Raw genomic sequence first — 9,071 nt, 5'->3', positions numbered from 1 at the left:
AAGTTATCTCAAATTAAATTTTTTCATGGAGGGGAAATAGAAACAACATTTGATAGGATATTAATTTTCACATTAATAATGATGATAAAAACATAATCCAAGTTAGAGGCTTAGAATATTGGACATGAAGCATTTAATTAATATTTTAAAGTTCTTTGGAAAAGACTGAAATGTTAAATATATGTACCTTAAAGTTGATTTTGCCAGTTTAGAGGCAAAATAATTTGCATAAATATAATTTATGTCAGGTTGACATTTATCTTTGATGTGTCCTTCTAATTGTGCCTTCTAAATTAGATATGGTCTTATTTGGAATAATCATAACTGTAAGGGCCATATAAAGTTCAGTAACTTGCTCATAAGTGGATGACATAGCAGTAGGGAACTCAATAGAGAACTAGAAAAAAACAACATAGGTTATACCTAAACTCATTTACATGGTGAAATCTTTCAGATACAAATGATTAAGAGAATATTTTCTAAAACTGATGGCAAATTAGAGGAAGATTTCCTTTTAATAGTTAATTTTAAGACACAGAGGGTAAATTTTCAATGCAAAACCATTACTTATACCACCCAGTTTTTACTCTACGTGCACGAATCTCTCCCTTTACATATGTTTTTTAGGGAATCCAGGTTTATCTGGACAGGTAGTATATTTTACTTCCCTGCTGGGGTTACTCCTTCCCTCCATTTTGCAGGCAAAGATCTGTTTGCGTAAGAGAGAACACCTTGACTGACCACTGGAAATAAATGTCTGATTTGAAAATGTGTAGAATTTGCAAATAATATGAAGCAAGTTATTTGACTGAAAAATTCTGAAAGCTAAATGCAAAATAAGTTTTAATTTCAACCAAAAAAGTCATTTTTATGTCTAGTGAAGAGTATAATTTCATGTTAAAATATACAAACTTATAAATTATAGCCACATACCCTGAACTTGTATGTGGTACTTCTCTAAAGATTTCTTATAGTGTGTGAGAGGTACTCTCCATTGTATTTAGGTTTAAAGCCCAACCCCTGGAAATGAAAGGCAATGTACTTAGAAATCAGGCAGGTCTGGGTTCAAGTTCCAACTTCAGCTTATTTCCCAGCTTGACGGCCCTAAGTAAGTCCCTTAATCTCTCTGAACGTCTTTTTCTCTCTATAAAAAAATAGGGATAATTTCTACTTTAAAGGCATCCTTCTTTCAGGATGTAACGTAATATATGTGAAGACACTTAGCATATTACTTAACACAGAATAGTTCTTGTTAGTTGCTTTATTTAAAATGTGGTTAAGCCCTGGCCAGGTGGCCCAGTTGGTTGGAGTGTCATCCTGTACACCAGAAGGTTGCAGGTTCGATCCCCAGTCAGAGCACATACCTAGGTTCCTGGTTTGATCCCCAGTCAGGGTATGTATGGGAGGCAACCGATTGATGTTTCTCTCTTCTCTCTCTCTCTCTCTCCATTGCTCTCTCTCTAAAATCAATAAACATATTTTCAGGTGAAAATTTAAGAGGAAGTGCCTGGGACTCCAGAAGTTTCCATATCCCTCAGCCTCAGTCTGCACTTGTTTTTAGAGACAGAAGTTATGGGGACTTCTCTTTCTGGCACTGGAGCCCTAGGCTGGGAGGACTGGTGTGGGGCTGGGAACATGTGCTTCTCAGGGCCAATCTCCGCAGCTGAGATGTTCCTTCCAAGTTTTATCCATCCTCCCTGGGTGGGGGACCAGCTCAGTTTGCATCTCTGCCCCTCCTACCAGTCTCAGTGCAGTTTCTTCTTCAATCTGTAGTTGTGGGACTTCCATTCAGCTCGATTTCAGGTGGTTCGGAATTGTGGTTGTACTGTAGTTTAGTTGTAATTTTGATGTGATTGTGGGAAGAGGCAAGAACCATGCTTATCTACGCTGCCATCTTGACCGGAAGTTCCAAAAATTTGTAGTTTGATGTAGTCCCTTTGTTTTTTGTTTTTTTTGATTTTGTTTTCCCTGCCCAAAGTGAGATATAAGAAAAAATATTACTGAGAGCAGTCTCAGAGGGTTTACTGCATATGTTTTCTTTTAGAAGTTGCATGGTTTTGGCTCTTACATTTAAGTGTTGAATTCTTTATGAATTTATTCTTGTATATGCTCTTACTAAGGTGGTCTGATTTAATTTTCTTGTGTTTAATCTGTGCAATTTTCCCAACTAGACCATCTTTACCCCATGGTATGTACTTGCCTCCTTTGTTATATATTAGTTGTTTGTGTAGCCTTCGGTTTATTGCTGGGCTGTCTCTTCTGTTCCATTGATCTATGAGTCTGTTTTAATGCCGGCACCATGCTGTTTTGATTATAGCCTTGTAGTATAGCTTGATGTCAGGTAACACGATGCCTCCAACTTTATTCTTCGTTCTCAAGAGTGCCATGGCTACTCAGGTTTCTCTTTGGTGGTTCTGTATACATTTTAATATACTTTGTTGTAGTTCTCTGAAAAATTGCATTGGTATTTTGATAGGGACGCCATTGAATCTACAGATGTCTTTGGATATTATGGGCATTTTAATGATGTTAATTCTTTCTATACATAAGCACGGTATATGCTTCCATTTATTTGTATGGTCTTTAATTTTTTTCTTCAAAGTATTATAACTTGCTGAGTATAGGTCTTACTCCTTGGTTAAATTTATTCCAGGTATTCAATATTTCTTGATATAATTATAAGTCAGATTGTTTTTCTTAGTTTTCCTTCCTGATAGTTCATTATTGGTTTATAAAATGCAACTGATTTCTGAATATTTATTGATATTTTGTATTCTGCTACTTCACTAAATTCATTTATTAATTCTAGTAGTCTTTTCTAGTGGAGTCTTTAGCATTCTCTCTATATAGTATTATGTCATCTACAAATAATGACAGTTTTACTTCTCCTTTACAATTTGGATTTCTTTTATTTTTTGTCTGATTGCTGTAACTAGGATTTCTAATATGATGTTGAATAAAAGTAGTAAAAGTGGATGACCTTGTCTTGTTCTTGATATTAAGGAAAAAGCTAGAGCATATAGTCAATAATATTGTAGTAACTAAGTATGGTGAAAGACGGGCATTGCATTTATTGGAGTCATAACTTAGTAGGTTATATGATGTCCAATCACTGGGTTATACACTTGAAACTAACATAATATTGTATGTCAACTATAATTTAAAAATAAAAAAATATTTTAGAAAAAGGAAAACAATTTTAGCTTTTCCCCATTGAGTATGATGTTAGCTGTGAATTTGCCATATATAATCTTTGTTACATTTTGGTACATTCCTTCTAATCACATTTTGTTCAGAGGTTTTATCAAATGGACATCGGATTTTGTCAAATATTTTTTCTGCATCTATTGATATGATCATATGATTTTTATCCTTCATTTTGTTTGTGTGGCTTATCACGTTAATTGATTTGTGGATATTAAAAACACCTTGCGCCCTGGCTGGTGTGGCTCAGTGGATTGGTTGCTGGCTTGCAGACCAAAAGGTTGCCAGTTCGATTCCCAGTCAGGGCACATGCCTGGGTTGCAGGCCAGGTCCCCACTTGGGGATGTGTGAGAGGTAAATGATGGATGTATTTCTTGCACACTGAGGTTTCTCTGCCTCTTTCTCCCTCCCTTCTCTCTCTAAAAAGAAACAAAATCTTAAAAAAAAAAAAACCACCTTGCATCCCAGTAATAAATCCCACTTTATCATGGCATATGATCTTTTTAATGTTTTGCTGAATTTGGTTTGCTGGTAATTGCGTTGAGGATTTTTGATTCTTTGTAGTATCTTTGTCTGGTTTTGTTATCAGCATAAACTCATAAAATGGATTTGGGAGCCTTCTTTCCTCTTCAGTTATTTGGAATAGTTTGAGAAGGATATGTATTAATTATTTTTTGCATGTTTGGTGAAATTCACTTGTGGAGCCAGGACTTTTGTTGGTTGAGAGTTTTTGGATTACTAATTAGATTTCTGAGGTAGTATCCTGTATGTTACAGTTTTTTGTTTCTTCTTGATTCAGTCTCATAAGATTGTATGTGTCTATGAATTTATCCATTTTCCAGTAACTTTTGCTGTATAATAGTTGCTTCAAAAAATCCTTTGTATTTCTGTGGTGTAAGCTGTCACTTTCATTTCTTATTTTATCTATTTGGGTTGTCTTTCTTTTTTTATGAGTCTGGGCAAAGGTGTACAAATCTTGTTTTCAAAGAACTAGCTCTTGGCCCTGGCTGGTGTAGCTCAGTGGATTGAGTGCGGGTCTGCGAACCAAAGGGTTGTGGGTTCGATTCCCAGTCAGGGCACATGCCTGGGTTGTGGTCGAGTCCCCAGTAGGGGGCGTGTGAAAGTCAACCACACATTGATGTTTCTCTCCCTCTCTTTCTCCTTCCCTTCCCCTCTCTCTAAAAAGAAATAAATAAAATCTTTAAAAAAATGAGCTCTTGTTTTCATTTTTTGTTGACTGCATTTCATTTATTTTTGCTCGGGTCTTTATTATTACTTCCATCTACTCATTTTGGACTTTGTTGTTCTTCTGGGTGTATGGTTAGATTGTTTATATGAATTTTTTTATTTCTTGAGGCAGGCATGTATTGCTATGAATTTTCCACTTAAGACTGTTTTTTGTTGTGTCTCATAGATTTTGGGTCATGGTATTTTTATTTTCATTTGTCTCAAGGTTTATTTTTATTGTATTTTTTCCATTACCATTTATCCCCCTTATACTCTCTTCCACCCCAACCCACCCCGTCCCTTTGCAACCACTACACCATTGTCCATGTCCGTGAGTCCCTTCTCTTTTTTGCTGGATCCCTCCACCCCCTTACTCCCCGCCGGCCCAGAGCTGTCATCCTGCTCACTGTCTATGAGTCTGTCTCTATTTTGCTTGTTAGTTCAGTTTGTTCATTAGATTCCACATATGAGTGACATCATATGGTATTTGTTTTTCTCTGACTGGCTTATCACACATTATCTTGTTGTGAACTCCTTCACCGTGTAGCTGCATGATTGTTAGCCTCCTGTGTCGGTGTGCTTTTCAGTCTTTTTTCTGTAACCAATTCCGTGTTTATGCCATTTTGGTCGAAGAAGACGTTTGCTGTGATTTAATCTTCTTAAATTCATGGAGACTTGTGTTATGGCCTGACGTGTGGTTTATCTTGGAAAATGTTCCATGTGCTTTTGAAAAGATTGTATATTATACTGCTTTGGGGTAAAATGCTCTGAAAATATCAATTAAACTAATCCTGTCTAGTGTACCATGTAGGCCTGCTCTTTCCTTGTTGGTTTTCTGTCTGGAAGATCTAGCCATTGATGTCAGTGGGGCGTTAAAGTCTCCTATCACTGTCTTACTCTCAGTCTTTCTCTTTATGTCCTCAAGATTTACTTAATATGTTTATGTACTTCTATGATGAATGCATAAATATTTACAAGGGTTTTATTCTTTTGTTGAATTTATCTCTTCATCATGATGTAGTGTCTTCCTTTGTCTTTTATTATAGCCTTTCTTTAAACGTCTGTTATCTCTGATATAAATATTGCTACCCCAGTTTCTTTTCATTTTTATTGGCATGAGCTAACTTTTTCCATCCCTTTACTTTCAGTCTGTGTGTGTCTTTCATTCTGAGGTGGGTCCTTGTAGACAGCTTATATAGAGGTCTTGTTTTTTTGTCCATTCAATTACTCTATGTCTTTTGATTGGAGTGTATAATACCTTTATATTTAATGTGACTGTTAATAGTTAAAGAATTATTACCATTTTACTTTTCATATTTGTGTTCCTTTTTTACCTTTTTTCTTAAAGAAGACCCCTTAATATATCTTGTAATGCTGGTTTGGTGGTAATAAACTCCTTTAGCTTTTTTTTTTTTTTTTTTTTTTGTCTCAGAAGCTCTTTATCTGTCTTTTGATTCTAATTAATAGCTTTTCTGGGTAGAAATTATCTGACAGTCTTGTGACAGCTTACTTGTAGGCAATTAACTGTCTTCCTCTTGCTACTTTTAAGATTTTTTATTTTATTTTATTTTATTTTTTAAAAGATTTTATTCATTCATTTCTAGAGAGAGGGGAAGGGAGGGAGAAAGAGAGGCAGAGAAACATTGACGTGAGAGAGATACATCCATAGGTTGCCTCTCGCACACCCACAACCCAGGCATGTGCCCTGACTGGGAGTTGAACTGGCGACTTTTTCGTTTGCAGGCTGGCACTCAATGTACTGAGCCACACCAGCCAGGGCTACTTTTAAGGTTTTTTTATCTGTAACTTTTGCCATTTTAATTATGATGTGCCTTGATGTGATCCTCTTTGGGTTCATCTTGTTTGGCACTCTCTGTGCTTCCTGGACTTGAATTTCTATTGCCTTCAACAAATTAGGGAAGTTTTCTTTCTTTATTTTTTCGCATAGATTTCCAATGTCTTACTCTTTCTCTTCTCCTTCTGGCATCCCTATGATGAGAATGTTGTTACTTGATATATAAACATAAAAAAGAATCAGAGACTTCTAGTCAAGATGGTGGCATTGACAGACACGGCTCGCCCCCTCACAAAACCACATCAAAATTACAACTAAGGTATAGACCGACCATCACTCAGAACTGACAGAAATCAAGTTGAATGGAAGTCTGACAACTAGGGAGTTAAAGAAACCACATCCACCCAGACTGGTAGGAGGGGCAAAGACACAGAACACAGAATGGGATGGTTACTCACCCACGTGTGGTGGATAAAATTTCAGGAGGGTTAATTTAATTAAAATGCCAAAGGTTAAAAATAAAGGGAGGATCTTAAAAGCAGTAAGAGACGAGAAGTTAGTTACCTACAGGGGAGTTCCCCTAAGACTGTCAGCTGATTTCTCAAAAGAAACTTTGCAGGCAAGAAGGGATTGGCAAGAAATAGTCAAAGTCATGAAACACAGGGTCCTACAGCCAAGATTGCTCTACCCAGCAGAGCTATCATTTAGAATTGAAGGGCAGATAAAGTGCTTCCTAGACAAGAAAAAACTAAAGGAGGTCATCATCACCAAACCATTATTATATGAAATGTTAAAGGGAGTTATTTAAGAAAAAGAAGATCAAAACTATGAACAATAAAATGGCAACAAATATATATCTCTTGAGAGTTGAATCTAAAAAAAACCTAAGCAAACAACAAGAACAGGGACAGAATCATGAATATGGAGAGTGTTTTTTTTTTTTTAAAGATTTTATTTATTTATTTTTAGAGACAGGGGAACGGAAGGAGAAAGAGAGGGAGAGAAACATCAATGTGTGGTTGCCTCTCACGTGCCCCCTCCTGGGGACCTGGCCTGCAACTCAAGCATGTGCCCTGACTGGGAATTGAGCCAGCGGCCCTTGGGTTTGCAGGCCCGCGCTCAGTCCACTGAACTACGTCAGCCAGGGCATGGAGAGTGTTCTGATGGGAGGAGGCAGAGAGAGAATGGGTGAAGAGGTGAGGGGATTAAGAAGTACAAATAAGTAGTTGCAGAATAGCCGTGGGGATGTAAAGTACACTATAGGAAATGCAGTAGCCAAAAAGTCATATACATGACCCATGGGTGTGAACAATGGTGGGGCGATTGCCTGAGAGAGTAGGGAGTGCTGGGTGGAGGGAGGCAAAGGGGGAAAAATGAGGACAACTAATAGCATAATCAATAAAATATAATTTAAAAGAAAGAACCAGTCAATAGCATAAAAAAGAGCCAGTTGGAAATGAAGGATACCATAACTGAATTGAAGAATAATTTACAGGAATAAACAGTAGAGTAGGTAAAGCTGAGAATCAAAACAGTAATTGGGAATATAAGGAAGCAAAAAACACCCAGTCATAACAGCAAAAAGAAAAAAGAATACCTCCAAATGAGGATAGTGTAAGGAGCCTCTGCGCAACTTCAAATGTGCCAACATTCACCTCATGTTGGTGCCAGAAGGAGAGAGATAGAGAGCAAGAAATTGAAAACCTGTTTTAAAAAATGATAGAAAACTTCCATAACCTCATGAAGAAAATAGACATACAAATCCAGAAAGTGCAGAGAGTTCCAATCAAGATAAACCCAAGAAGGCCCACTCCAAGACACATCATGTTTAAAATGCTAAAGGTTAAAGACAAAGAGTGAACCTTAAAAGCAGCAAGAGAAAAGCAGTCAGTTACAGAAAGGCAGCTCTCGTAATACTGTCAGGTGAAGTGCACCCCCACTCCCAGGAGCATGCCTGCACCATTTTCTTCTTTCTCCTCTTCCCTCTCAGACATGCACCTCCTAAATTCCGTGGGACCCCATGAGACTTGCAAGCAGGGGAGCAATGGGCATTGGTAGCTAGTTCCCCACCAACCCCCTGAACCTGTCTCCAAGGCCCCCTTTTCTCTGACTTCTCAGTAAGCTAAGGCAGCCCCACCTAGACTGTCTCCTGTTGCTTCTTCTTTCCTAAGCCCTTCTGAGTTTCACAGTCCCCAGCTTTAATAAACATCCTCTCCAAACAAACAAACAAAAAAACCCATGGTACTTACCAGAGGGAAGAGGGTGGGGACTATTGAAGGGTAAAGGGGTTCAAATATATTGTTCCAAAGGATGACTTGACTTTGGGTGGTGGGCATACAGATCATGTATTATAGAAATATACACTTGAAACCTATAGAATCTCATTCACCAATGTCACTCCTATAAATTTAATTTAAAAAAAATGGGCATCAGTTATTACTATGTCTTTGAGGTCCTCTCTCCTTATGTTTTGAGTTTTTAGCCAACGGGTTTGCAACATTAGATGTGAAATAGAAATAACATACACATTTAGAAAGAAGTCCTCTTTTCATAACTACTTTTTCTTCACCATTATCATTTATTTCCTCTGATGTAATGTGCCTTTTGAAACACAGAATTAAGGAACAGACCACAATTTGGTAGAAAGTTGTCCATAATCAAGTTTTTGTTTGCTGTTTTAAGAACAAAGCTTTCACTGAAATATAAAAACCATTGTAAATATATCCTTGATATTCCTGTCAACATTCTGATAAAAAAGTCAAAAGTATAAAACACTAATAAAGCTTATAATTCACTTCCACTCATAAATGTATATCATAGAGCAAAATTTCTTGTATATCATTAT

This window comes from Desmodus rotundus, chromosome X (genome assembly GCF_022682495.2).
Source record: "Desmodus rotundus isolate HL8 chromosome X, HLdesRot8A.1, whole genome shotgun sequence".
Taxonomy (NCBI): Eukaryota; Metazoa; Chordata; class Mammalia; order Chiroptera; family Phyllostomidae; genus Desmodus; species Desmodus rotundus.
This window is presented reverse-complemented; position numbering follows the sequence as displayed.